The 8029-nt window shown below is 38.4% G+C and overlaps 1 pseudogene; it reads right to left on the reverse strand.

Moving 5' to 3' along the window:
- Positions 1-6459: 6459 nt before the first annotated feature.
- On the reverse strand, positions 6460-7384 carry LOC102839025 (annotated as a pseudogene).
- Between the last annotated feature and the right edge of the window lie 645 nt (positions 7385-8029).

Consider the following 8029-nt stretch of genomic DNA (forward strand, 5'->3'; position numbering starts at 1 on the left):
TGCAGCAGATTCGCCTAATGCAATATATCCTCTGATCTCTTGACTGCTGCTTCCACGAGTGTTGATAGTTGATCTAAGAAGAATGAAGTCCTTGACAACTTCAATCTTTTCTCCGTTGATAAGAATGTTGTTTATTGGTCCAGTATACTTGGTAGTTCCTTATTGCTGGATTTGTTGCACTTCTCTAATAGAAAATGATGCTGCATATCTTTTCATATGCTTATGTGCTGTCTACATATCTGTTTCTGGTGAGATATCTGATCTTTTGCCCATTGTAGAAATTGAGTTGTCTGATAGACAAAAAATAGACTCCTCAAAAATATCTCTATATTATTGCAGGGTCGCTATGGGTCGGAACCGACTCGACGGCACTTAACAACAACAACAACATTGCTGCTGTTGTAAGGTGCTATCAAACTGGATCATATTCATAGCCTTTCTATGTACAACACAATGAAATATTGTCAGATTCTGCATTATACTCACAATCATTGTTATCTTTCAGCCCATTTGTTGTAGCCACTGTGTCAGTCCCTTGTTGCAGGTCTTCATTTTATCACTAAACTGGTCAAATATGATGTCCTTCTCCAAGGACTGGTCCCTCCTGATAACATATTCAAAGTGTATGAGAAAGGTCTTGCCATCTGCATTTCTAAGGAACATTTTGGCTTTACTTCTTCCAAGACAGATTTGTTTATTTTTTCTGGCAGTCCAGGGTAATTTCAATATTCTTAGTCAACATCATAAATGATTTACAAACATGAATTCTTCCTCTGTGCTCTTTATTCATTGTCCAGCTTTTGCATTAATATGAGGAAACTGAAAATACCATGGCTTGTGTCCTCAAATGGCATTATGTTTAAAAAGAACTTTTGTAGAAGATTTCTTTGCTCAATGAGATTGTCATTTGATTTTGTAAAAAACGACACCAACCATCCCTCTGATAGCGCTCTCTACTTCTCAGCTCGATTTTATAAGTCATTGCAATGGCTAGAAAACTCAGACACCCTACTCACAGTTTTGGGGATTATTAGAGATGTGCCTATGTTAAAATACAGGATTAGAAATGCTCAAAGCATAGTTCTTCATGTCAGGATAGCCCTTTCCCAGCTATGCCTGCAAGCACACGTCCCTCTGACCCTTGGCTTGTTGGTCATTAGCAACTTGGCCTCTGCTCTGTTCTAACAATGCCATAAAGCTATTTTAGCACCGTTGATAAATGCCCCAAAGATACAACATTATAACTCACCCTGACAGTGTTCAGCTTTAGCTCCATGGATCAGCAAACCTAGCTTCTTCAATTAAGTACCTGGATACATCCCATTTCACAAGCTAGCCTCCTATCCAAAGGCTCTATTTGCTCTGTGGGCCAAGAGGCCCATCATTCTGTCTCGTGTTCTTACTCTTAGTTCTGCTACTGATGTTCCTCTGCCACTTTGCTGATGTCACAGATTTTGGTCCCTGGGTCAAAGAGGCTCAATGTTCAGAGATCTTAGGGTACAAGGGTTGCTCTCCACTCCTGTCTCTTCTTCATTGATTGTACTGAGATCACCACTCCTGTTTCTGGGATAGTTCCAAGTTTAAAAGTCATTCACAGCTGAGTTATATAATCCATCATTATCTTCCCCACCTTCTCGTACCCAGACCATCATGAAAAAATCTTTTGGTGGAAGTTTCCAAAATACTATGATTATGGTGGTGACTGTGTGCCGTGGAGTCGATTCTGACCCATAGTGACACTGTACAGGGTTTCTGAGGCTGTAAATCTTTAAGGGAGCAGAATGCCTATCTTTCTCCCGCGGAACAGCTGGTAGTTTCGAACTGCTGACCTTGCGGTTCACAGACCGATTCGTAACCACAACGCTACCAGATTATAAGAGGCATTAAATGATTCATGGCACCTTAGATTTCTTGACTGTTGCTTCCTTGGACATTGATTATAGAGTCAAGTAAATTGAAATCGCTGACAACTTCAAGGTTTTCACCATTTATCATGATGAGCCACTTCTGAGGATTTTTGTTTTATTTATGTCAAGGTGTAATCCATTCTGAAGGCTGCATTATTTTCCATCTTCATCAGTAAGTGTTGAATTTCATTTTATTTTCAATAAGCAAGGTTTCATTATCTACAATTGGCAGGTTTTTAAAAAGCCTTCGTCTATTCCTGATATTAAATTCTTCTTCAAAGATTCCTACATTTGAGATTGTTTACTAAGCATTGTTGTTAGGTGCCATCAAGTCAGTACCAACTCATAGAGACCTTATGTACAGCAGAATGAAACACTGCCCATCCTGTGCCAACATCATTATTGTTGACACACTTCAGCCCATTGATGCTGCCACTCTGCAAATCCATCTCGCAGAGGGGGTCTTCCTCTTTTTCTCTGACCCCCCACCCAACCAAACATGATATCCTTCTCCAGCAACTGGTCCCTACTGATAATATGTCCGAAGTATGAGAGATGAAGTTTGGCCATCTTGGTCTCCAAGGAGCACTCGGGCTGCACTTCTTCCAACACAGATCTGTTGGTTCTTCAGCAGTACATGGCACTTTCAATATTCTCCTCCAACACCATAACTCAAAAGCATCAATTCTTCTATGGTCTTCCTTATTCATTGTCCAGCTTTCAGATGCATATAAGGTCATTGAAAATACCATGGCTTGGGTCAGGTGCACCTTAGTCTTCAAGCTGATATCTTAAAAGTGATTCAACACTTTAAAAAGTTTCTGTGCAGCAGATTTACCTAATGCAATACATTGTTTGATTTCCTGACTGCTGCTTCTGTGAGTGTTGATGGTTGATCCAAGAAGAACAAAGTCCTTGACAACTTCAATCGTTTCTCTGTTGATAAGAATGTTGTTTATTGGTCCAGTGGTGAGGATTTTTGTTTTCTTTACATTGAGATGCATTCCGTAATGAAGGCTGTGCTCTTTGATCTTCATAAGTCAATATTTTTAGTCCTCTTCACTTTCAGCAAGCAAGGTTGTATCATTTGTATATTACAGATTGTTAATGAGTCTTCCTGAAATCCTGATGCCACATTTTTCTTCATATAACCTAGCTTCTCAGATTATTTGCTCAGCATACAAGTTAAATAAGTGTGATGAAAGAATACAACCCTGTCACACAACTTTCTTATTTTTGAACCATGTGGTATTCCCATGTTCGAACAACTGCCTCTTGGTCCAGGTACAGATTCTTCATGAGCTCAATTAAGTGTTCTGGAATACTCATACTTCGTAATGTTGTTCATAGCTTGTCATGATCCACATAATTGGAAGTCTCTGCATAGTCAATAGAGCACTGGTAAACATTTTTCTGATATTCTCTGCTTTCAGGTAAGATCCATAGGACATCAGCAATGATATCCCTCATTCCACATCCTCTTCTGAATCCACCTTGAACATCTGTAAGCTCTCTGTCAGTGTATGCTTGCAGCCATTTCTGTATCACCTTTAGTAAAACTTTACTCATATGGGATATCAAAGAGATTGTCCAATGATTTCCATATTCTGTTGGATCATCTATCTTTGGAATGGGCACAAATACAGATCTCTTCCAGTCAGCCAGATAGTTGTCTTCCAAATTTCTTGGCAGAGATCAGTGAGTGCCTCCTGTGTTGCCTCACTTTCTTGAAAGATATCAATTTGTATTTCATCAATTCCTGGTACCGTGTTCTTTGCCAATTCCATCAATGCAACTTGGACTTCCTCCTTCACTATCATTGGCTCTTGATCATATGCTACTTCTTGAAATGGTTGAACATCAACCATTTCTTTTGGTTCAGTGACTCTGTATATTCCTTACATTTTCTTTTGATGCTTTCTGAATCATTCAATAATTTGCCTAGGTAATCCTTCAATAACAAAAGTTAAGGCTTGGGCTTTTTCTTAAATTCTCACAGGTTGAGAAATGCTGAGCGTGTTCTTCCTTTTTGGTTATCTGATTCCAGATCTTTGCACATTTTGTTATAATATTTGGCTTTATCTTTTTGAGCTGATCTTTGAAATTTTCTGTTCAGCTCTTGATCCTCCTCATTTCTTTCATTTGCTTTAGCATCTCTATGCTGGAGAGCAAGTTTCAGTGTCTCTTCTGACATCTATTTTGACCTTTTCCTTATTTCTTGTTTTCTCAATGACTTTTTGCTTTCTTCCTGCGTGATGTTCTTGATGTCATCCCACAACTCTTCTGGTCTTCAGTCTTTAGCGTTTAATGTATCAAATCTGTTCTTCAGATGATCTATAAATTCAGGTGAGATATATTCATGGTCATATTTTGGCTCGTGGTCTTGTTTTCATTTTCTTCAGCTTCAGTTTGAATTTTCATATGAGCAATTGATTATCTGTTCCACAATCTGCCCCTGGACTTGTTTTGACAGATGATATCAAACTTTTCCATTGTCTCTTTCCTCAGATGTAGTCAATTTGATTTCTATGTATTCCATCTCATGAGGTCCGTGTCTTTAGTCATCTCTTATGTTGTTTAAAGAAGGTATTTGAAATTAACAAACCATTGATTTTGCAGAATTCTATCATGCGATCTCTATCATCATTTCTATCACCAAGACCATATTTTCCAACCACTGATCCTTCTTCGTTGCTCCCAACCTTTGCATTCCAATCACCAGTAATGAGCAATACATCTTGATTGCATGTTTGATCAATTTCAGATTAAAGAAGTTGGTAGAATTCTTCTATTTCATCATCACTGTCTTTAATGGTTGGTGTGTAAATTTGAATAATAGTAATATTAACTGGGCTTCTGTGTAGGCGCATGAATATTTTCCTATTACAGACAGCGGTGTACCTCATGACTCATCTGGATATGTTTTTTGTTTTTTTTTTAATTTAAGGTTTTTATTATTGTGGATTGAGTGAAAGTTTACAGGGCACATCATCAGTTTCACATTCAACAATTCATATAACTTGTTTCATTACATTAATTATAATCCCCTCCATATACCATCGGTTAAAAGTATTTCTCTCTATCCACTTTAGCTTTTTAAAAAATGCACAAACAAACAAAAAAAAAAACACTCAGGCATGTATAATAATTTACATCTCCAAAGGGCACATTCTGCAGTCTGCTTCTGGCCACCAGTTCTTAGTCCTTCTCTTCTTAGTTGATGGATCTAGAGTCCTCAGCCGCTTCCCCTCTCCATGCCCCCATCTCTGCCTCCATCTCTGGCGCTGCTGCTTCTCTGGATAAGGTCCCGCATTCTATTTGTGCCTTCCTCTCTTAATGGTCCTAGGGTCCTCTGTTTCTGGACTATAAGATTAACCACTCTCCTTTTTTTGTTACAAAACTTCTACCTTTACAAGTGTGACAGTCACGATTAGTCATGATAACGATTATTCACTATTGAATCTTACGAATCTTATCCCCATCTCCTTTTACCAGACCCATCTAGACAAGATGATAGCTATTCAGTGGGGACTCTTTCCCCCCACACTCTTTTTTTTTTTTTTCGTTTTTGGAGAAGTACAGTTTTAATTTAGAAGTTTAAAAGCTTAGAAATTTTAGCTTTTTAAATATGAAGAAAATGTAGGACTTCATGGCTATTAATTTTACTACCAAAATATCTAAAGGATCAATCCATTTTAATAAGTTTACTTCTTTTAAATATCATTTGAAGAATTCTTTGTAGAGACTAGACTCAAAATTATACTATATCTAAAGACTGTACCTAATTTGGGCTTTGAAGTTTTCCACCTTAGGCACTTTTTCAATATGATGCTTTCACTCATGTTTTCTTCATTGACTAACCTGTCAGATTTTACGTTGGCTCTTCTCATGGATCTATCAGATAATTTTGTAAACATGCATTTACAGCCTCCAAACATCAACAGTTTAAACTGAGACTAATGCCTAGGCATTAACATTTCTTGTTAAAAGTCTGGCACTAAAGATTTACAGCTCTAGGGATTAACCTAATACTATCTGAAAAATTAGTTCCAGCAATTCCCATAAATCTTAAACCCCAAACAGGAATCCTAATGAAATTAAAAAATATATGTATCTCCACTGAAGAAAAAGCAACTTGTACTTATTACATCAAATGCTATTAAAGGATAAATGACAGCAACAAAGGGATTTATTCATATTTCTGAAGACCAAGATTTACTGTGGCAAAGTCAAAGGAGATGAGATACTAAATACCACTATCATAAAAATAATCTATTTCTATCTTTCTGCTGCTTGAGGAACAACGAAGTCAAATAGAGAATATTCTGTCTGGGCCACCATATATTCTGTAAGAACAAATAGATATATTCTCTGCTATTCTTTCAGGGCATTATTTTATATACGTTAAAAAAAACAAACTTCAAAAATAAAGATGAGTTATTTACCCTTGTGATTATTTTCAAATAAATTTCTTGAATTTCTGTGACAAGCTCTTCAAGCAATTCAGCTTTTCAGACATAGTTGTCACTCAATAGTCCTTTTGACAAGGGATCTATCCCACAGTTACAAAGCGGCTTCCTCCTTTGTTGAAGGTCAGAGTGGCTCTTTGTTCCTTCAGGATCCCAAACCCCTCATTCAAAGTCATCCCTGTTTGCTTTCCAACACTATTTATGTCAAATTGTAGAGAAATACTTTTAGGAACTTTCTTTACATCGGATTACTCCCGTTTGGCCAAGAATGAGGGCACAGAAGTACGAGTTAATCGTGGTTGGTGAGTTACTGGGCACTGAACTGCTCCAGGATTGTCAATGGATACAGTCAAAATTTCTCCATTTGTGGTGGAAGTGCTCCATTGACGAGTTCTCTTTGCTACTACATAGTCTAGCAGTTGTTCTGTGTTCAATTGGGCCTGAACCTTCAGGCCTCTTCTGAAAAGAAAAGTTGACTGATGAGTATCTTTCTGATAGCTTAATTTACTTCCACTCCTGGTAAAGTTGGCTGGAATATTATTTTTTCTGTTTAATTGGTTAGGTCTCTTGAGAACAGCAACTGGTTTTCTCTGCACTTCATTTTGTCTCAGAAGGTCTGTCTTCCATTTCAGCACTTGAAAGTATCGTTCTATATTCTTGTCACTTAAAAGTGGCGATTCATCGGCCTAATTCCTTTCCGAATTCCAGTTGCTTTTCTGGCTGCAAGGCCAGTGATAAGTCCATAAAGACGTCTCTTTCCAGGCATTACTCTTCCTCTACGGCTCAGACTATTTTTACCAAAACCAGATTTCTGTTGGATTCCCTACCGCTTTGCTGGAGTCTTCTGTTTAGTCTTGGAAAATTCTGCTTCTTTTCTTCTTTTTGATTCAATTTGATGATATCATCCAAAGACATGTCAATTTTGTCAAGCTTTTCATTGCTGCGGGCTTTCGAACGTGGCGATGGGTTCACAGTGGCTCCCACTAACCGGGTACTAAACCGGCTCATGGCTGGAGACATCGCGCTGGAAGAATCAGTGTGGAAAGCCAGAGACTGAGGCCAACCACCTCCCACTCACGCATGCAGACTGGCTGCACCAAGGGAACACGCATCCCCCCCACACTCTTAAACGAAGCTCCCTCTTGAAACCTTGTAAGCCAGTCACATCTTGCCTTTATTGTCCCCTCATTTTAGATAGCCAATGTCTAAGTTGTCAGTCCCTGCCTACCCTGTGCACAGAGCGGATAGCATTGATACTTGATTTGAAGACTCTGTTGGTATTTAGAGTAACTACCGCTCTGAGTATAGGTCAGGTTCATCATAAACGTGTTTCTTCTGTCACTGTAGCTGTTCCAGTCTGCTTGTCCTTTCTAGTGGGAATGTCTCACCTCACAAGGTTGTGGATGGGACTTAGGATTCCATCTAAGGTCCTATACTCTGTAAAGGCTTTGTACAAGGCCTATTTCACTGGGCAAGTTGTAGAACCCCTTTCAGGTATTCCAATCAGTTATAGGCTGAAGACAGGCTTATATATTTTCTCTAATCATGTTTCCCAACATTTCTTTCTATCCCACTCAAGTGTCTATTTTACAATAGTAGGCAAGGGAAACTAATATTCATAAGGCCATCAAGGATTTTAGTATTATTTACCCT

Source organism: Chrysochloris asiatica, unplaced genomic scaffold, assembly GCF_000296735.1.
Source record: "Chrysochloris asiatica unplaced genomic scaffold, ChrAsi1.0 scaffold00013, whole genome shotgun sequence".
Classification (NCBI taxonomy): Eukaryota; Metazoa; Chordata; class Mammalia; order Afrosoricida; family Chrysochloridae; genus Chrysochloris; species Chrysochloris asiatica.